The sequence below is a fragment of the Lipotes vexillifer genome, unplaced genomic scaffold (assembly GCF_000442215.2).
Source record: "Lipotes vexillifer unplaced genomic scaffold, Lipotes_vexillifer_v1.1 scaffold437, whole genome shotgun sequence".
NCBI classification, from domain to species: Eukaryota; Metazoa; Chordata; class Mammalia; order Artiodactyla; family Lipotidae; genus Lipotes; species Lipotes vexillifer.
The window spans coordinates 619,430-641,831 of record NW_006785990.1 but is presented as its reverse complement, the minus strand read 5'-3'; the positions used below and the strand labels follow the sequence as shown (position 1 = coordinate 641,831).

Below are 22,402 nucleotides of genomic sequence, written 5' to 3'. Positions count from 1 at the left end.
CTCCATGTCTGGTGGACGTGTGTGCTCCATCTGTCACCATGGCCTTGCCCTGTGCAAGGCACTGGGGGGCTGTGCTGGAGAAAGCTACTCTGCCCTTGCTCAGGGGATTATAATCTGGATGGGAGAATAAGACCAAGACAGAAGACACCAAAGTGGATGTTGATGATGGCTGTGGACTCAGGAACTTAGAAGGATGCTCATCTCTTGACTTCATGGGCACAAACAGTGGCCTCTGCTTATACACCCCCAGAGATGGGAAACTTGCCATCTACTGAGGAAACCCATTCTGTTATTGGGCAGCTCAACAGTGAGAAAGCTCCTACTTAATGTTGGGCAAAATCTGTCCCATGGCTTCTCATTAGTCTTAGATCCATGTTCTGGGCCACATAACAATTTTTCTCTTTCCCCCATGTCAGTCCCTCAGTTATCTGAAGGTAGTATGTATTCATCTTGTGGTCCTCTTTGTAAGCCAAGCCCCACCGGCTTCCCTACTGGTCTTGAGTCCATCAGTATTTATTGAGCCCTTCCTGTGTGTCAGATGCTCTGCAACTCTGCAAGGTGCTGGGGTGTGGTGGGTAATAAGACAGGTGAGGTCCCCACAACTACAGAGCTTACATTCTAGGTGCGAGAGGAAGAGGCAAAAAGCAAGATGATACCACATGATATCTATAAGAAGGAATCCAGAATAGGATGACGTGATATGGCGTGATTGGGGGCCGCTTTCGACTTCTGACCTAAGACTTGCTTGGTGGAATCAGGCCCGTGAGGGTCTTTGCTCTTGTAAGGGAGACCTTTGCCATTGCCAAGGTCCCAAGGTGGGAATAAAGGCCGAGTGGTTGGAAGAACAGAACGAGAATGGTTGCGTGGCTGGAGCTTAGTGAGAGGAGGGCAGAGAGTGATGTGGTGAGGTGAGAGAGGTGGGTGATGGTACACCTCCTGGGCTCTGCGGCCCAGGTGAGGAAGTGGGTTTTAGTTTAAGTGTGAAGGGAAGTCACTGGAGGGTTCTTCTAGGACAATAACATGACCTGTTTTCCATTTAGTGATCCCTCTGGCTGCTTTGTGGGGCAAGCCTATAAGAAGGCAAGAGTGGGAGCAGAATGGATATCATTGCCCGTATTGTACTAATAGGACCCTTGAAGATTTGCTTGGACAAGTACTGGACAAATCAGAGGCTAAATGTCTCGTCTCTTGCAGGACTTGGGGTCAGTGGGAACCTCTGAGTCTTGGTTCCTTGAATATCCAACTTCTAGGAGTATTTTCTACTCATGTAAAATTTGTGTCTGTCTTTATTTTCCCCCAATTCTGGGTAACCCTGGCCAGTGGGAAGCCTCCACACCTCGGCCAAGGCCCCCAGGCTCTGGGTATGGCCAGCCCTGGGGAGAAGAATGCTCAGACACCTCCACACTCAGCAACCCCCCCAAGGCGCCTCGTTCTCATGGTGTATCATTAGGAAACATATCAGTGGAAATTGGCCTTTCATCTTCATCAGCGTCACTTTTATGCTGCAGAAAAGGCCCATCCTCATTAGAAGGCGAGGAGGAGGTGAGATTTGGAGCTGGAGCTCCTTGGCAGGTTCCACCATCACATCCCCCACCCCCGTCCTAACTCAGCCACAGTTGTCATCAATCTGTATTTCACTCCTGCTTTCATCCTTCACTTGCTGTTTGTCATTTTTGGAGAAGAATCCTCTCTGTTGGCACATTTGGAAACCTATTTCATTGCCGAGGAGAAGGGAACAATACAGGTTTTCATCTCAGACTAATTATGCCTCCAATACACTGATGCTGAATAAAACCAAGGGGAAGGTAATTGGAAATTTTTGATGTGACATTCACAGCTTTGAGAAAAACAGATGTTCGCTTGAGGAGCTGGGAAGAGAATGCGTATCCCTGAGGCTGGCCAATGAGGTCCATCCCAGGAGGTTGTGGGTGAGAGCTGAGCCACCCCTCATCCTATAGACATGGCACGGGGATTCTCTGTGAGCCCATCTGTTCCTTGTTGGCCTGGCCTGTGCTTTGTCCTCACCTGGGCCAACGTGGATGACTCCTGTGTTGTCATCTAAGGCATTCGGTGGTGACTCAGGTCTTCAAACAGAAGGTGTCTGCCTGCAGCCTTGTCTCTGCCACCCACCAGCTGTGGGACTCAGGGCAAGGACTCTAGTTGCTATGATTGTCCATTTCCTCATCCATCAAATGGAGCCAGCACCTCACAGCATCTTACAGGGTTCCCCTGAGAATTCAGTGAGACAGTATCTGTAGTATGCTCAGAACATGGAAGTCCTCCAGAAGTTTGCATTTTCTTTCTAAAAAATGGTACCTTCCTGCGGATTAAGGCTGTGCCAATTCATCAGTTTCAATTCATGCATGCTCCTTCTCATCAGTTTGGATTTTTTTGACCTCCTTAAATAGCATGACTTATTGACCAGCTCATCTCTGGTTTCTATTAGCCTGGGAAGCTATGCATACTACATCTATGTCCTTTTTCAAATAAACCCTTTCACCAAATGTAAATAATAGTGGAGAACTGAGGCAACTGAGTGTGTCTTGGGCAAGCCCCTTTATCACCACATGTGAGGTGTGCAAAGGGTAAAAACTGCTGGGCCTAGTTTACAGGACGTGTATGTAGGGGGAATGAGAGAGGGGACATTCCCTTCTGGCTAGAAAAGACTCTGGGTCCCAAATGGCCCCAATGACTGGGGCAAAAACACATTGTGCTGCAATTATTCTTGATACATTGCACTCCCCGTGCTGGCCAGGAGGAACTCTTGAAGGGCAGAGGCTGGGTGTGGCCAGTTGAATAGTTACCCCAATTCTTCATCACGCCCTTGCTGTGGCCTCATGGTGGGTGGAGTATACTTTCTCATGCTTTGGTTTGGTTTGGCCATGTGTCTTGCTTTGGCCAACAGCATGTTAGCAGGGGTGACAAGGTGCTAGTTCTGAGCCTGGGTACAAGAGATGTAGGATGTTTCCACCTCTCCTCCTGAGTTGCTACCACCTTCACCTTTAAGAAGAGAAAGAATAGCCCTGCGTAATCCACTAGTCCCAGGGGGATGAGAAACATAAGGGTCAGATCGGAGCCACTGAGCTGACTGACCCACAAACCTGCAGTGAGAAAAAGATCTGCCCCAACCAGCCCACACATCTGTAAAAATATATCACGGTTGGTTTTAGCCACTGAGTTTTCTTTTTCTTTTTTTTTTTAACATCTTTATTGGAGCCACTGAATTTTGGGTGGTTTGTTACATGGCATTATTATGGCAAGAGCTTACTGATACAGTGGGCTGTATTTGTTTCTGCATTCCCCACATCCAGCATTATGCCTGGTACAGGAGTAGTGGAAGTTTCCATCGCCAGAGGACAACTGGACAGTTGCAGTTTACTGAGTAAGCAAATGAATGAATGAATGAAGAATTTATTTGGTTGTTAAACCTGATTATTAATGTTGATCCTTCATTTAAGTTGACACACACGGACACTTGGAGTCTAAGGGTCTTCTGGGGCTGTTGAGGTGCCCACCCCATCTGGCTGACTCTTTCAGAGTCTTGTTCAGATGAAAAGTATGAGTGTCAGCTCGGGAGAGGGAGGAAGAATGAACCATGAGAGCCTGGTCCTGGAATACCTGTCCAACAGTGGCCTGAGGAGAACTGCCTTGAACCCTGGGCTTGTGGGTTGTAGAGACTGAAAGTCCCCCTGGTGCCCCGCCTACCCCTTGTTCTCTCTAGCAATGCTGTCCTCCTTCCCAGTAGCTGGTTGCTCTAGTGGGGTGCTTCAGTAGTCCTGTGACAAGCACTGTGACCCACACCATCTTCCCTACTGCCTGGGGCAGTCAGCCCAACCCCAGAGACAGACCCAGGGGCCTTTGCATTTCCCTCTGAAAAGCCCTTTGCAGAGGCCTCCTGGTGGACAGGGAGAGAATTGGGATGGGATGACCCCGGGATGAAAGAAAAACAGGAGTACTTAGTGTTTATTGAGTGCTGACATTGTGCTAGGCTCTTTACATGCCTTTTCTACTTTATATACCAGGAGTGCTATTTTGATTCTCCCTTTTATAACTGAGGACACCGAGGCCTAATGAGGTGGGGGTAGCTTGCTGGAGGTGGATTGTGGAAGCAGGATTTGGATCCCAGCCTCCTGGCTCCTGTGTCCCAGCTCTCCGAAGTACAGTGGTCTCACCCCGGCCTGTACAACAGAGGCATCTAGGGAGCTTTCAGACAGCTTTGAGGCCCAGACCCCACTCTAGATCAATTAGGAGAGAGCTGTAGGGTCGTGACCAGTCAATCAGATGCTTAAAAATCTCCCCAGGTGATCTGATGAACATCTGGGTGGGACCATCGTATGATGTCCAGGCCTTACTGCTTGCAGCTGGGGCTGAAGGGCCATCTGGCTTTGGGACACAGAGTAGTGGACGCTGCTGTTCTTCTGTGGAGTTGTGTGTACGAGGGAGTTGGCATGGCTTGGCCACTGTGACCTCGAGGGTAGCCATGGCCCCTGGGCCTGATGACAGAGGCCCCTACCCTGGGGCAGGTCAGTGGGGCTCTGTGTGTTGGGCACCCAAGCCCTTTGCTGAGAGCTTTGTGAGCCGTGCTCAAGCCTGGCAGCACGGGGGTGAGTGATCATCCCTGAACGTGTAGTTTCTTTCTCTTTGCACTTCAATTTGCCCCCTTTTTCCCTTCGTTCACTGCTTAGCTGCTAAACAGAGGCCTTGCTGGAATTTAGAGAATGGCTGTTTTGACTTACAGATGAGGGAAAACACCTTAAAGCAAGATAAACAGGAAGGCAAATGCATGTTGTGATAGATATTCAGTCTCTAACCATGTCTGGAAGAGTGTTTGCTTAGAAAAGGGTCAGGAGAAAAGCAGAAGCAAAGGGCAATGAAGGGAAAGTGGAATGTTTGGAATTTTCAACTTGGGCGGCGGCATTCAGGGCTTGGGAGAGGAGCAAACTCAGATTATGATGTGCAGGGAGGGAACGGGCTCCCAGAGGGAAGCGGGCCAGGGTGGGGATGGATGAAAGCCAGCTGAGGCAAGGGCTGCCCTGAAATAACTCAGGGAGACCGAGTGATCAAACACAAAAACTGCGAGACTCACAGGCACCCGTGGGCCCTCTGATGCGTGGGCCTCTTCCAAAAAGTGCTGATGGAATTATGAAAGTGATCAAAGACCTCCCCTGTTGATCACAGGACAGAAAAATCAAAGAATGTGGGAAATCAGAAAGACTAGAAGAAAGACAAATGAGAAAATGTAAATAACTCTGTGGAGAAAAGCAGAGGGCAGTCTGGTACAGGTGGTGGGGTGTGAGGGCTGGCACTACTCCCCCCTACCCCAGGGGTTCTGCTCCTAGACAGAGATGGAGCTGAGCTCCCAAATATCACCCGTGCGTGTGTGTGCATGCAGATGTGTGTGTGTGTACACGCCTTTTCTCATGGAAGTTTCCAGTGCCAGAGGACAACAGATGGATAACTGCTCCATTCCAAGCAGGCAGTAATAATAACAGCTAATACTTGTGGAGGCTTACCACAGGCCGGGCACTTTCTGAGTACTTTCTGTGTCTTGTCTCATTGAATTCCCTCAATCGTATAAGGTAGAGATGTAAACAAAGTGTATTTCCATTTTATTTGGAAAAACTGACATGATTCCTAACCCGGCTAGGGTTTGGGCTGGCAGCCTGACTCAGGATTTGCTTCTAACACTTGCGCTGCTTGTATGTTGGACGCTTTCAAGGGACACCTTTCAGATCGTGGTCATGGTAGCTGTGGATCTTATCATGACACACTTCTGCTGTCAGCGCTCTTGGTCAGAATAGCTCTTTGGGCTGCTGCAGCCCACTCCTGGGTTCCCTTTCAGAGCAGCAAGTACGCAGGGGGAATGTGAAGCCCTGGAGAGGATGCAGGTAGGTGGTGAGCTGCTCGGGGCCCCTCTGGAAGCTTGTGGACACGCCCTTGAAGTTTGGTGTCTTGGCTGCTTGGAGGAAGGAGATGCCCAGCAGACTGGAGGAGTGGTAACCGCAGGCTGACGGCCTGTAAGCCCCTGGCTGCATCACCACCAGTGTCAGGGGCTACCTAAGGCAATAAGAGTCATCCTCAGTGAGACAGCACCAGGAGTAGCATCTGGGTTCAAGTCCTCAACGTTCCTGCTGTGTCTGCACCGTGAAAACCTCCTGTTCCTGGGCCTGTAGTGCAATAATCCATGTGCGTCTACTTCGGGTTTTAGGTAGGCAGGTCTGGCCTCAGCCCACACAGGTGTCTGGGTTCTCTGACCTCACCCCTCCCCTAACCTCCTCCATCCGTCTTAGCAAACGACTCCTACGACCTCATCCTGGAGCTTGCCCAGCTGCAGAACTGCTGCATCTCCTCTCTGCCACTCGAACTTTCCATCCTGTCCCAGTGCTTCCCTAGACGTGTCCTTTGACCGCACTGAAACACCCCCACCCTCACCTCATTGAGCAGGAATCAGAGAGGTGAAGGACTTGGCCCAAGTGTGCCACCCAGGAATAGAACTTGAACTTGTCTCCCTCCTCCCATCCCCATTCCTGAAGGCAGGTCCCTCTTCCCATTAGTCTAACACCCACTTTGCTTATTTTTAAGGCATTCTAACAATATCAGGATGAATTTCATAACCTTACTGCCTAGCCCAGTGCCCTTTTTCCTTTTCTGTATTCTTCTCTAACCACATGCACACCTATTTCATAAAGAGTCACTCATAATCTAGAGGCAATTTTGTGTTCTGCTTTTTTTTTTTGAGCTAACATCCTGGCATAAACATTTGCTGTGTTGCTGCAAAGACCTCCTAATGATCATTTTAAATGATTGCATTGAGATAAAGAATTGATGTTCCATAACCTACCTAATATTTCCTGTTATTGGACATTGTAACTTTTTCCAATTCTTCAGTCAGTTCTTTCGGACAGTGTTTCATTGAAAATCTTCATGTGTCACGTTTTATTTTCCTCCTTGGATTGCTGCTGATGGGAAATTCCCAGGGTCTAAAGAGTCAGGGTGCCAGTCTCCTGAACGGCATCATCTTGGTCTTGGCTACCATGCCCTGTGGTGGTATCATCACCCTCCTTTTACAAATGAGAAAACTCGCCTTTCCAGAATCTTCTCACACTGGCTTCGTCTCCCTGGAGTAGCCCATGCTGCTCTTGTGCCCACTTTGCACACCTCACTAACTCCTATCATCCTTTCCATTTCAGCCCAATCACTGCTCCTCGGGGCAGCTTTTCCTTGGTGCCCTGCCATACCCAGGTCTGTTAGATATGCACATGGCGCCCCGGGCTTTTCCTGCAGAGTGTATGTTTCACTCTGCGGTGATATATCCGTCACATAATTATTTGACTAATGTCAGTCTTGCCCACTAGATTCTAATCTGTGCTACAGAGAGTGGTATGGCCACCTTTCCCCCCCATAGTGCCAGCCTGGTGCCTGGCATGCAAAGCGGTCTTACTAAATGCTTGCTGAATAGGGAATGAGGGCTCCATATGCCAAGGACACCACTGGTAAGGGGGCAGCTGGCCCCTCGTGCTCTGCTTTCCTTGAAGAAAAATGTTCTCAACATACTCTAGCTGTGCGCCTAAGAAGGGTGTATCTCAAGCTTGAGAATAGAGTGCAAGCAGCAGGAAGCAAGAACAGTGAGCAAATTTGTAATGTTCTTGGAAGACAGCATGGTGTGGTGAGGCAAACAAGGCTGTGGGCAGTAGCAGGGACGTGCTGCTGATCAACTCTGCGCTAAGTAATTGTGGGGCCGTGGGCCAAGCCGTCAATACCTCTGGGTCTCAGTTTTCTCACCTGGACAATGGGCACGCACTGTGCCCCCCTGGGAAGTGACCGTGACTTGGAAGTGACCTTCCCTTCCCTCATTGTCCCCTTGAGCAAATGAAAGCTACCCCAGTGCCCGTATCATGCGGCTTTCTTCCCAGGTATTTGAAGAAGGGTAACACTTTTTGTAAAAACACAGCCCAGGGACTTCCCTGGTGGTCCAGTGGCTAAGACTCTGCACTCACAATGCAGGGGGCCTGGGTTCGATCCCTGGTTGGGGAACTGGATCCCACATGCATGCCGCAGCTGAGGAGTGTGCACGCACAACTAAGGATCCCGCATGCCGCAATGAAGACCCGGCGCAGCCAAAATAAATAAATAAATATTTTTAAAAAACCCATAAAACAAAAAATAACATAGCCCATTAAATTCAAAGTGCTCCTCAACTTCCTGGGAAGGAATGCAGTGATATCCTTATCCAGATGTTAGAGCAGCTGTAAATCAGTATTTTTTAAAACTCAGGTTTAATTATGTGAATAAATCATGAAGTCAGAAGTGGGTTGGATTGGTGCATCAGGTAAATCCATCTCAGCAGCAAGTGGAGGTGCATGGGGGCCCGGGACTCGCCGCAGCCCTGCCACCGGCTCTAGGTCTTGCTGGTTTCCTGGTTCTCACTTGCGGCCTTTGTCCTCCTGTCCGCCCTGCCTCATGGCCCTGGACCTGCCTTCCAGTGTGCTGTCTGACTGCCAGCTGCATGGAAAGGCCCAATGCACCTCGTCAGGCTCTGGAGGGTCATGGGAGCAAGGCATCGGGGCTGAATTTCAGCCGAATCTGAGTATGGTGGGAATTTGGATGCAGGCATGTGTCTGAAACTGAAGGGGCAGAGTCAGAGCCCCTCTGTTTTGGGGGGCTGGGGTGGGGGATAGGCTGGGTCCCATCTGAGGAAGCATGGATGGCTCTTGGCATTAAGTCTGCTGAGGATTCCCTCAGATGTATGGCATGAGCTGTTCTCTGGTCCTCCCTATCTGCCTGTCTGCCGCCAGCTAAGGCTGAGCCTTGGGCCTTGGGACACATTGCACATGGTGGGCATACCCTTATCTGCGCTGTCCTTGCAGCAGGGACCTGTACCCTGGGAGGGGACTCCAGGCCCCCGGCCAAGCAAGTGGTTGTGAGCTGTGCCCTCCATAGGTTAAAGGATACAGGTGTGAGAGGCCTCAACACCCTTGCACTTGCTAAGGCCTTCCCCACAGCGCTGAGGAGGTTTGCAGGTGTGGGATGGGCATAGCCTGCAGGTACACCCCAGGTTCTGAGCTAGGCTACCTGGTAGCTTTTCAAGAGGACTGAGGTCTTCCTATCTACTGGGCACATTTACACATGAGCACGTTTATTTCTTATAGCTCGAGACATCTTACAGGTGAGGAAGCTGAGGATTGAGGATTAAGTGACCCGCACCAAGTTCACAGCCAGAGAGTGACAGGTTTGGGATTTGAACCCCGGTCCATGTGTCTCCAAGACCCTGTTTTTGTCAACTCTGTGATCTTGAAAGGAGTGAGGCAGGCAGTGGGATGGTGCCTTACCTAGTGAAAGGGGCCCCCACCTACCTCTGTGCAGACTGGAGTGTGCGTGTGTTTGTGTGTGTGTGTGTGTGTGTGTGTGTGTGTGTGTGTGTGTGTGTAGTTGGAATAGACTCTGAGGGCCACACCAGGAGTGGTGCTTACAAGGGAAGGACGGCAGAGGGAGCTGTCCTTCTGACGTTTGAGATGAGCAATTTGTGATAGATGTCTAGAGATGGTGAGTGGGAACACTGAGGGATGTGTCCGTCTAGCATCTGTCATTGGATGGCTAATTTATTTCCCAGTGTGCAGGGCTTGGCTCAACAGTGCTAAGTAATGATTTTCTCTGTCTCAGTGACATGGCTGAGGTAGAAGGAGGTGGCTGTGTACCAGGGTGACTCTGCCCTCTGCTTTGCTACCTTTGGGCTGCAGGGCATATCCTTTCTTAAGAACTCTGTGTGGGCCAGAATGTGAGATACAGTGAAATGAAGGGGCGGGGCCTGCCCCCCCCCACCCCCGCCACCAGAAAGGTGGCGCTTGATCAGCAGTGGGAGCCCCCTGCCCTGCCCCTACCTCCCGCTCCTGTCTGCAGTGTCGTTGCTCATCCACAGGGTCTCCCAGCTCCCGGGGGCTGACACTTGCCCTTGGGAGCCCGGACACATGAGCCAGGATGGCAGCCCACGGTTTGGGGGTGTGGTAGCATCTCCTTAGCAGTCAAATTGTGAATCTAGCTGTAGGCCCTGAGTTGATGCCTATGGGTAGGCAGGGAGCTGTGGCCTCTGTCACAGGCTCACACAGAACTGCTGAGGGAACCAGAATCCCCCACCTGGGCCCCAAAGGGAATTCGGTGCCAGCTCGGACCTCTAGTCCCAGAAGGAACCAGGTTGCCGTGGACGACCTCGGGTAGCAGAGTGGCAGCCAACGCCCACACTGCGTCTTGCTCAGCCATCCTCCTGCAATGCACAGACTCAGTGGGCTGATGAGTGTGGGGTGTGGCCACCAGGCCCTACTGTTTGCCTGTCCTCACTTCGTATCCCTGCTCCCCGGCCCTTCCCCAGGCTTCATGTTCTGGTTGCGAACAGCCCAGGGGAAGATCCAGCTCCCTCCCTTGGGGCCTCTTGGCAACTCACCCCTGGCAGGGCCTCTCCTGGAGGGGGCACATTTGTGCTGTTGGAATGGGATTGTGTCTGGAGGGCCCCCAACACGCGATTTCTCCTTAGGAGGAGAACTTTTGCTTCCTCCTTTTGGCATAAGGCAAATGGTGTGGTGACGCCAAGCAGCTGGCTGCTGGGACACCAGTCCTGGCTCTGCTGTCTTCATGTGTGGTCCTGAGCAAATGTCGTATCCGTTCTAAGCCTGCAGCGTTCTCCTCTGTAAAATGGGTGAAGCAACCCTTCTTTACTTGCTCGGGTCAAAACTCTTGGTGTTGCTTTTGATGCTTGTTTTCTCCCACACGTCAATAATTAACCCATCAACAATTCTTTCAGCTCTCCCCGTGGTGTATCTGGAATCTGATTACTCCTCACCACTGCCACGGCCACCTCCGTGGTCTGTCCCACCATCATTATGACAGTAGCCTCGTGATTGGCCTTCCTGCTTTTGTCCTTGGCCCCGTGGCCAGAATGATCCTGCTAACATGGCAGCTGATCACGTCATTCCTCTGCTCAGAATCTTCCCATAGCTTCCCATCTTTCCAGGGGAACAGCCAAAGTCCCTACCTTGACCTAAGTCAGGTGCACACACTTCCCCATCTTCACGGAATGGTCCCCATTTATACGTCTTGGCCCAAAAGAATTATTCACTCTCAGAATTGTCCTAGTTTGCTGTATGCCAGTGCTTGTAGTGGCTTTATTCATGATAGCCCAAACTGGAAGCAACCTATATGTCCTTCAGATGGTGAATGGATAACAAACTGTGGTACAACCATACAATGGAATATTATTCAGCATCGAAAAGGAGCAAAATACTGACACACATAGAAACTTGGGATGATTCTCAAAAGCATATGCTGAGTGAAAGAAGCCAGACTCAAAAGGCCTGATACTCGTGATTCCATTTAATGATGCTCTGAAACAGGCCAAAGCACAGGGCAGAAAACTGAGCGGTACTCGCCAGGGCTGCTAGCTGAATTGGCCCTAAGAGGCCACGGAACTTTTGTGGGTGATGGAACTGCTCTATATCTTCAGTAGGGGGTTGGTTACACGATGGTCTAAGATGATCAAACTCAGAATTGTACACTAAAAGGAATGTATTTTGCTCTATGCAAATGATAGTTCAATTTTAAAAGCATGTTCTGGTTTGGATGATAAATTATATGGTCATCCTGTGTCTAACGTCTTACGTGATCCAGCCATGCATCATCTCTTTGACCTCGTTTCCTCCTGCCCTCTTTCTTGTTCCCTCCATCGCAGCCACCCAGGCCTCCTTGCTGTCCCTTGAATATTCCCGGTATGATCTCTTCACTTCTCCTCTCTGCCTGGCACAGTTGACACAGTCTTCTCCCCCTTCCTTAGGGTCTTTACCCCAAAGTCTCTCTATTGGTCACCAATATGACCACATCATGTTACATAACAAACAACCCAGCAAATTTCACTGGCATTCAGCTTCTCATGCACCCCTGCAGGCTGGCTGGGGTGACTCATCCAGGCTGGGCTGGGTAGGTTTTCTTCCACCTGTGGATTTGCTTCCTGGCATCTTGGCTGGGGCAGAGCTTAGAGGAGCAGCTCTCTATCCTTAAGATGCTCTCCTTTGGCCATGGACAAAGCATAAGAAGGCAAGTGCCTGTATGTGCATATTTGAAACTTTAGCTTATGTCCTGTCTGTTAACATCCCACTTGCCAAAGCAAGTGGGGCTGTGAATATTACCAGTAATCCAAACTGCCACTGTCACCTTCCCAGGGAAGCCTTCCCTGACCAACCTCCTAAAATTTTAACCACCGGCTAGACATTTGCTATCCCTCCTCTCTGCTTTACTGTTTTCCTAAACACTCATGACCCGGTAGCTTAATATACATTTTATTTATTGTTTATTTTCTCTTTTCCTCACTGGAATGTAAGTTGCACCAGAGGAGGGACATGTGTCTGTTTCATTCACTACTGTATCTCCAGCACCTAGAAAAATGCCCAGTAAATAATTGCCTCAGTGATTGAATGAGGTTATGCTAAGAATGTAGTGAGATGAATTTAGGAGACATGCTTAAAGTACAGTACTGCACACAGGAAGTGCTCAGTAATTGGCGACTCTTATCACTCTGAATGCCTGAATGCTGTTGGGAGAGTCGGGGACTCAGTTATATACATGATTCCAATAATTTGCATGATTGACCTTTGAAGCAAGATCTGTTTGAATTCTGACTTCAGAGATAAGGCGTTGAAGCAGGGAGAGACTGTCACCTGCCCAGAGTCATCTGGTGAACCAGGATCTCTTTAACTGAGAGCTCGTGTGGTTTCCTCAGTGCTGCGTCGCTTCTGCACCTCCCTTCATGCCAATTTCCACGCTCTGGCTTCTTTCCTTGCACCAGAGTCCCTGTGGAGTCAGAATAACTGACCAGTTTAGAGCTCAGTCCCATGAGGGTGCTGAAGGTGGGTCCCAAGCACCCCTCTCAGCAACCTGGGAGTCGGGCACAGCGTGGGGCCCCGGGGACACCAGTGGCTGTTCTCTGCTACCTCAAGCCACTAGTGGCCCCTGTTTGTTGAGATCCCAGAAGGGCAGCTCTCTGCAGACTCTGAATTGGTCAGACCCTGAGGATGGGTGGCTGGGCCTCTGGGCAGAGATCACAGAAGCACATGTTCAGGAAAAACGTAGGCTCCTCCTGCCGAGGGCAGAGAAATGGAGGGAGGTCTTGATGGATGGGAGGTGGGAAATTTTCTTTTTTTTTTGCGGTACGCGGGCCTCTCACTGTTGTGGCCTCTCCTGTTGCGGAGCTCTCTGCCTGGCACAGTTGACACAGTCTTCTCCCCCTTCCTTAGGGTCTTTACCCCAAAGTCTCTCTATTGGTCACCAATATGACCACATCATGTTACATAACAAACAACCCAGCAAATTTCACTGGCATTCAGCTTCTCATGCACCCCTGCAGGCTGGCTGGGGTGACTCATCCAGGCTGGGCTGGGTAGGTTTTCTTCCACCTGTGGATTTGCTTCCTGGCATCTTGGCTGGGGCAGAGCTTAGAGGAGCAGCTCTCTATCCTTAAGATGCTCTCCTTTGGCCATGGACAAAGCATAAGAAGGCAAGTGCCTGTATGTGCATATTTGAAACTTTAGCTTATGTCCTGTCTGTTAACATCCCACTTGCCAAAGCAAGTGGGGCTGTGAATATTACCAGTAATCCAAACTGCCACTGTCACCTTCCCAGGGAAGCCTTCCCTGACCAACCTCCTAAAATTTTAACCACCGGCTAGACATTTGCTATCCCTCCTCTCTGCTTTACTGTTTTCCTAAACACTCATGACCCGGTAGCTTAATATACATTTTATTTATTGTTTATTTTCTCTTTTCCTCACTGGAATGTAAGTTGCACCAGAGGAGGGACATGTGTCTGTTTCATTCACTACTGTATCTCCAGCACCTAGAAAAATGCCCAGTAAATAATTGCCTCAGTGATTGAATGAGGTTATGCTAAGAATGTAGTGAGATGAATTTAGGAGACATGCTTAAAGTACAGTACTGCACACAGGAAGTGCTCAGTAATTGGCGACTCTTATCACTCTGAATGCCTGAATGCTGTTGGGAGAGTCGGGGACTCAGTTATATACATGATTCCAATAATTTGCATGATTGACCTTTGAAGCAAGATCTGTTTGAATTCTGACTTCAGAGATAAGGCGTTGAAGCAGGGAGAGACTGTCACCTGCCCAGAGTCATCTGGTGAACCAGGATCTCTTTAACTGAGAGCTCGTGTGGTTTCCTCAGTGCTGCGTCGCTTCTGCACCTCCCTTCATGCCAATTTCCACGCTCTGGCTTCTTTCCTTGCACCAGAGTCCCTGTGGAGTCAGAATAACTGACCAGTTTAGAGCTCAGTCCCATGAGGGTGCTGAAGGTGGGTCCCAAGCACCCCTCTCAGCAACCTGGGAGTCGGGCACAGCGTGGGGCCCCGGGGACACCAGTGGCTGTTCTCTGCTACCTCAAGCCACTAGTGGCCCCTGTTTGTTGAGATCCCAGAAGGGCAGCTCTCTGCAGACTCTGAATTGGTCAGACCCTGAGGATGGGTGGCTGGGCCTCTGGGCAGAGATCACAGAAGCACATGTTCAGGAAAAACGTAGGCTCCTCCTGCCGAGGGCAGAGAAATGGAGGGAGGTCTTGATGGATGGGAGGTGGGAAATTTTCTTTTTTTTTTGCGGTACGCGGGCCTCTCACTGTTGTGGCCTCTCCTGTTGCGGAGCACAGGCTCCGGACGCGCAGACTCAGCGGCCATGGCCCACGGGCCCAGCCGCTCCGTGGCATGTGGGATCTTCCCGGACCGGGGCACGAACCCACGTCCCCTGCATCGGCAGGCAGACTCTCAACCACTGCGCCACCAGGGAAGCCCGGAGGGGAAAATTTATGAGAGTCATTCTGTTTGGTCGGATGACCCCTCATGGATGACACTGGGCTGAAAGAGCCAGACTGCCCAAACGAGAAAGATCAGAATGTTGAATTTGACCTTGAGTGATGGGTTCTGTCTTGGTGAGGGGACAAGGCGTCTGGGTCATGCCCACTCAGTGCCTTGTACATGCGTCTGTGAGGCCTTCCATGTGGATTGGCAGGTCTGTCTATTTTTCCTGCCAGACTCTGAACTTCTGCATTCCCATGGTGCATTCCCAGGGCCCAGGAGAGTGGCCCCAAAGGCATCAGCAGGTGTTTATGGCATTAATGATTTATGGAGCAGTTACAGTGAGCCAGGCACTGTGCTCAGCTTTGCACATCTATCATCTCATCTGCCCCCTCACCTGCCCCGGGAGGAAATCGCTGCTATCATTCCTGGGGCTTGGAGAGGTCTGCCCATTCAAGGTGGTACAGATGGTCAGGGTAGAGCTGGTTTACGTACCTGGACTCATAACCTTTGCATGATCTTGCCTCCTGAGATTGAAGGACACATTCTGGTCCCAGCCCTGCTATCTAGTGGTCATGTAGCCCTGGAAATCTAATCACATTGGATCTCTCCTTTCTGCTCTGTAAGATGGGGATTACAAATCTCATCTGTCCTACAAATAGGACTGTTGTGAAGATCAAGCCAGAGGTTACTTGTGATGAGTGCTCTATAGATCTAAAATTTCATAACTAGTGTTATTTCAAGTGGGCACCAAAGGCAGTCAACAAATAGGGGAGTCATAGCAGGAGGGTGACAGAGAGGGCTTAGGGAAACTTAAATATGATACTGATCATTCTCAGTGGATAAATGTGCAAAGAGCATATGATCAAACAAATCACAAGAGGAGGGCTTCCCTGGTGGCGCAGTGGTTGGGAGTCTGCCTGCCGATGCAGGGGACACGGGTTTGTGCCCCGGTCCGGGAAGATCCCACATGCCGCGGAGCGGCTGGGCCCGCGAGCCATGGCCGCTGGGCCTGCGTGTCCGGAGTCTGTGCTCTGCGATGGGAGACGCTACAACAGTGAGAGGCCCGTGTACCGCAAAAAAAAAAAAATCACAAGAGGAAATGCATCTTGTTAACAAACATATGGAAAATCACTAAAACCTCAGCTGTAATCAAAGCAAAGCAAATTAAGACAGGATGCCATTTTTCACCACTCAATTAAAGAATACCTAGTGCTGGTGAGACTTTGGTAAAATGAACGCTTGCCTTTTCTACTGTGTACTGGTGAAGACTTTCTGGAAGATAATTTAGTAATGAGTATCTGGAACCATAAAAATGTTTAAACCCTTTACTTGGTAATTCCATTTCTAGGAATCTCTCCTAAGGGATTATCCTAATTACACAGAAAGCTTTCTGCACAATGTAGTTCAAAACAGCTGAATAAAAAATTGTGACAATGTAAAGAGCCAACGTTAGGAGAGTGGTTAAGGAGGCTATGGAATCGAGTATCATTCCATGAACGTTTGCCCACATGCATGAGATGAACACACAAACTATGAGGGGAAAAGCAAGCCACAAGATTGTACACATCATCATGTTATAACTATGTAAGAGATCCTAGGGATCTTTGCATAGCACTAAATCTGAAAGGAAGTTAAACAGAAACGGTAACTATGATTGTTTGAGGGTGGGATGAATATGGGTGCTTTAAAAATCATAGTTTTAATAGTAAGCATGCACTTCTTTCATACGGGGACAGTAGTCTAGTAACTACATTGACGTGGGGGTGTGAGTGGAGACCTGGATGCTGCCGGAATAGAGGTGCCATGGTCAGCAAAGCTGGGTCAAGAAACTGCTCTCGCACGTAATATTTTCATCTAAATTCATTTTGTTGAAAAGAAAGAGATGGTTTCTGATGATAAGCCATGCTGGAAAACTGCTGCTCGATTGCATTTTCTTCATATCTGGAATTTTTTGTTTGTTTTGTTTCACATTTAGCTCCTTATCACTTTCTCTTGTTCTTGAAAAGTGCCTTGAATATTTTTCTTCTGCTTACAAACTTAAGAGACAGTTGTATCAACTTCAACCATGATCAATCCCTACATGATTAAAAGTGAACAAGGCTTGTTTCCCACCCTTCAAAGATAATCACCATCAAGGATTCAGTGTGTATCTGCCCATCTTTCTCCACGTATATATTGTCATGTAATTATAGCATATTATTATTATTTTTTTTAAGGCTGGGTCATAGTATGCATTTGCTTGTTTTTTTGTTTTTTTTTGTGGTACGCGGACCTTTCACTGCTGTGGCCTCTCCCGTTGCGGAGCACAGGCTCCGGACGCGCAGGCTCAGCGGCCATGGCTCGCGGACCCAGCCGCTCCGCGGCATGTGGGATCTTCCCAGACCGGGGCACGAACCCCTGTCCCCTGCATCGGCAGGTGGACTCTCAACCACTGTGCCACCAGGGAAGCCCTGCTTGTTTTTTTTTTAATTTAGCAATATATCTTGGACATTTTTCTATTTCTATAAAGTAGTTGTAGGCCAATGTTCCCTTTCACAAACTGTTGGCAAGAGGGTAAATTGGTAAAAAATATTTAGCAATGTCTATTATAATACAAAATTCTAATCCCTGTTGACTTCACTCCTGAGAATGCTCCCTTCAGAAACACTCTGCTATGGACTGAATGTTTGTATCTGTCCCCTGCACCCCATCATGTGTTGAAGTCTTAACCCAAATGTTGTGGTATTTGGAGGTGGGGAGATAATTAGGTTGAGATGAGGTCATGAGGGTGGAGCCCCTTGATGGGATTAGTGTTCGTAGAAGAAGAGGAAGTGATCAGAGCTCCCTCTTTTGCCATGTGAGGGTATAGCAAGAAGGAAGCCCTCTACAAGCCGGGAAGAGAGCCCTCGTCAGCAACTGCTGGCACCTTGATCTTGCACTTCCTAGCCTCCAGAACTAATAAAGAGAAATAAATGTTTGTTGTTTAAGGCACCCAGTCTATGTGATTTTGTTATAGCAGCCTGAACTGATTAAGCCATACTTCCACAAAGAAAGATCTACCCGACTGTTCATTTGGCACTATTTTTTATAGTCTCCAACTGGCCCTTTGATTTCTGGAGCATCAGGACAACTGCTTTTGTGAGCTCCACATCATGGGACAAAGTCTGGTATGGGTCAGGCAGCCCAGGCTTCCTGGTGGTGGCCATGGGAGGCTGCACAGGGGCTCAGTGGGGTTGAGGCACCATTAACCAGTGAGAGCCCTGGTGTCATTGGAGTAACCGGGGGACACCCAGGTGCAAAGCTTAAATCCAGGCACTGCCTTCTTAAAAGGGCTTTAGTAAGTTCGAAGGGACAAAATGTTTACCGAGAATCCACCGTGTGATGGGTGCTTTGCATTTGCCCTGTTTAAGAGAGCAGACATTGGTATTGGATGGGTCTGGGTTTAGATTCCAGTAAAACCACCTACCAGTGCTGATGGTAATGCTGGGGAGCTCCTCACCATCTCTGAGCGTCTGCTTCATCCTCTTATGATGGAGATGTCTGCTTTTAGGGTGGTGGAGACCACTGAGTGCAGTACTTGGCCTATAGTAAGTGATCAACAAAGGTTGACATTATCATTATTGTTGTAATTAAGTAATCCTCATAGCCACCGTGTGAAGCAGACATTATTAGCTCCAGTTTACAGGGGGGGAAATAAAGCATTTATACAATTTGCCCAAGGCCCCATAGCCAAATTCAGGTACATGATTGCATTTCTCTAGAGCCTTTGCTCTTTGAACCATGGCCACTTGTATTGTCCCCTGGTAGCAGGGACTGCTTAGTGAGGTGGTGAGCTCCTCACTGCCACATGTGTCCAAGCAGAGGCCAGCAACCATTCTTTGGGTCTCTTGAATCTAGTGGAAGTTAGGAGTAGATCATCATTTTCCAAAGCATGCTTTTTGTAATCAAAAAGGAAGTTGCATGACAATAGATTTCTCTGGCCAATCAAACTATGAAATGTTGGCAGATTGTTTATGGTAGGACTTTCCAGTGCCTTCAGCATGCTGTAGTGTGCACTACGAATTGTCAAGAAGGGCATATGCAAAATGCAACGGTTCCCAAACTAATCTGACCACTGAATACTTTCCCCCCGAATATCTTGTAAACCGAGGGGATGTACCCTGGACAAGAGGCTTGCTTGGCACCCTTTCAACTTGGCATGTTCAGAGTCTATGGCTGGCCTAGAAGGTACCTTCCAGAGTGACCCAGCTTCACTGTCATTATCCAGCCAGTGTTTTCATGATCCAGAGCTGTGCCGTTGGAACTGGGTGGTTCTGCTATCATCTCCCTTTCATGGTCCCAGCCACTCAAGGCGGGGTGCTGTGATGGACAGCAAAGGACAGTGGCCATAATGGGATGCCATGGAGCATCTCTGTTGCCGTCCGGGTGCCTCACAGAAGTGGTCTTCTGGGAGGATAACCCGGCTCCTGTTCTCTCTTCCTCCAGTGCCATGAGCTACTCAGGCTCAGGAACTGGGCTGCTTTTGTCTGCACTTTCTGGAACTCATGCAAGTGACTTTTGGAGATGCTGGTTGGCATCCTGAATGCTGGACTTTTCTCTGACCTCAGCTTTTTTTAAAGTAAACTTTTTATTTTGAGATAAGTAGAGATTTACATTACTTGCAGATGTAATGAATAATTCAGAGACCCAAGGTAACTTTATCCAGCTTCCCCCAGTGGTAAAATCTTGCAAAATTGTAATACAATATCATAACCAGGATATTAACATCAATACAGTCAAGATACGGGACATTTCTGTCACCACAAGGATTCCTCATGTTGCCTTTTATATCTACGTCCACCTCTCTCATACCTCACCCCTCCGGAACCCCTAGCAACCAGTAATCTGTTCTCCATTTCTGTAATTTGTCATTTCAAGAATATTATATAAATGGAATGATACAACATGTAGCCTATGAAATTAACTTTTTTCATTTAATGTGATCCTCTGAAGATTCATCCAGGTTGTGGCATGTATTCATAGTTCATTCCTTTTATTGTTGAGCAGGATTCCATGGCATAATATATCACAATTTGTTTAATTAGTTGCTCATTGAAAGGCATCTGTTTTTAATACATTGCTGGTGGGAATGTTGCTTGACATAAGCCTTGGCAATGATGTTTTGAATCTGACAGCAAAAGTAAAAGCAACAAAAGCAAAAATAAACAAGTGGGAGAACATCAAATGAAAAGCTTCTGCACAGCCAAGGAAACCATCAACAAATTGAAAAGGCAACCTGTTGAAAAGTATTTGCAAAACCTATATCTGATACGGGACTAATATCCAGAAAATATAAAGAACTAATACAACTCAACAGTAAAAAGAGCAAACAATCCAATTAAAAAATGGGCAGAAGTTCTGAATAGACATTTTTCTAAAGAAGACATACAGATGGTGTACATGAAAAGATGCTCACCATTATTAATCATCAGGGAAACGCAATTAGATACCACCACACACCTGTTAGAATGGCTATCATCAAAAAGACAAAAAATAACAAGTGTTGGTGAGTATGTGGAGAAAAGGGAACCCTTGTGAACTGTTGGAATGTAAATTGGTGCAGTCACTTTGGAAAACAGTATGGAGGTTTCTAAAAAAGTTAAGAACAGAGTTACCATATGATCCAGCAATTCCGCTTCTGGGTATTTATCCAAAGAAAACAAAAACACTAATTCTAAATGATATATGCACCCACATGTTCATTGCAACATTATTTACAATAGCTAAGAAATGGAAACACCTGAAGTGTCACACACAAACAATGTGATAATATTCAGCCATTAAAAAACGAAATCTTGCCATTTGTGACAATATGGATGGACCTCGAGGGCATTATGCTAAGTGAAATAAGTCAGAGAAAGACAAATACTGTATGACCTCTCATATGTAGAATCTAAAACACACACACACACACAACAAAACAAAGCGAAACAAACAAAAAACACAAGCTTATAGATACAGAGAACAGATTGGTAGTTGCCAGACCAGAGGCGGGGATGTGGGGTGGGAGAAATGAGTGAAGGGGGTCAAAAGGTAAAAATTAAAAAAATAATAATTTGGAAAAAATAGTGGTGGGGTCATAAAAAAAAGGCACAATGCCCCCCCCCCCCCCCCCCCCAGTTTTTGGCTATTAGGAATAATGCTTCTAAAAACATTCATGGGCTTCCCTGGTGGCGCAGTGGTTGAGAATCTGCCTGCTAATGCAGGGGACACGGGTCTGAGCCCTGGTCTGGGAGGATCCCACATGCCGCGGAGCAACTGGGCCCGTGAGCCACAACTACTGAGCCTGCGCGTCTGGAGCCTGTGCTCCGCAACAAGAGAGGCCGCGATAGTGAGAGGCCCCCGCTTGCCACAACTAGAGAAAGCCCTTGCACAGAAACGAAGACCCAACACAGCAAAAATAAATAAATAAATTACTAAACTCCTACCCCCAACATCTTCTTTAAAAACAAAAAACTAAAAAAACATTCATGTGTAGGTTTCTGTGTGAGCATGCTTTCACTTCTCTGGGATAAATATTCAGGAGTGCAATTTCTGGGTCATATAGTAGTTGCATGTTTTGTTTTGTTTTACTTTGAAGAAACTGTTTTCCGGAGTGGCTGTACCATTTTATATTCCCACCAGCGATGCATGAATGGTCTAATTTCTCCTTGTCTTCATGCATATTTGATGTTGTTACTAATTTTTTTTTTTTTACTATTTTTTATTTTAGCTGTTCCAATAGGTGTGTGGTAATAGATCACTGTGGTTTTAACTTGTGTCTCCCTGTGACTAAGATGTTAAACATCTTTTCATCTATTTGTTTGCCATCTGTATACCCTCTTCAGTGAAATGTCTCTTTATGTCTTTTGCTCATTTTCTAATTGGATTTTTTTTTTTTACTGTTGAGTTTTGTGAATTCTTAATATTCTAGGTAGTGGGCCTTTGACAGATATGTGGTTGGCAAATATTTTCTCCCAGTCTGTAGTATGTCTTTTTATCCTTTTGTTGCTTGAAAGAAACATCCCTGGATCTTTTGCAGAAAGAAAGTATTTTATTTTGATGAAGTCCAATTTATCAATTTTTAATTTTATGGATCATGCTTTTGGTGTCAAGTCTAAGAACTTTTTTCCCACATCTGTATCTTGAAGACTTTCTCCTATTTTTTTCCTACAGGCTTTATAGTTTCAGGTTTTACATTAAATCTGTTACCTATTTGGAGTTAATTGTTGTATTAAGTGTGAGCATTCGTTTGAGGTTATTTATTTATTTATTATTTGTTTGGCCAGTGGATGTCCAGTTGCTCTAGCACTATTTGTTAAAAAGACTGTTCTTCCTCCATTAAATTACTTTGCACCTTTGCTAAAGATCCATTTGCTGTATTTGTGTGGGTCTTTTTCTAGGTTCTCTATCCTGTTCCATTGATCTGTGTGTTTCTCTCTCTACCAATACCATCACAGTCTTGATTTCTGTAGCTGTATAATGTCTTGAAATTGAGTAGACCAATTCTTCCCACTCTGTTTTTTGCGCCCTTCACAATTGTTTTAGCTATTCTACTTTTGCCTTT

General features: G+C 47.6%; 1 protein-coding gene and 1 non-coding gene across 2 annotated transcripts in view; both read left to right on the top strand.

The window, feature by feature from the left end:
- The window catches only part of GRID1 (glutamate ionotropic receptor delta type subunit 1), a 686,100-nt gene that overhangs the window by 236,146 nt on the left and 427,552 nt on the right, over nucleotides 1-22,402 (top strand). The gene's annotated exons all lie outside the window — the stretch shown is intronic.
- Nucleotides 7,962-8,034, top strand: TRNAV-CAC (transfer RNA valine (anticodon CAC)). Its single transcript has one exon. It is a non-coding gene; the product is annotated as a tRNA-Val (tRNA).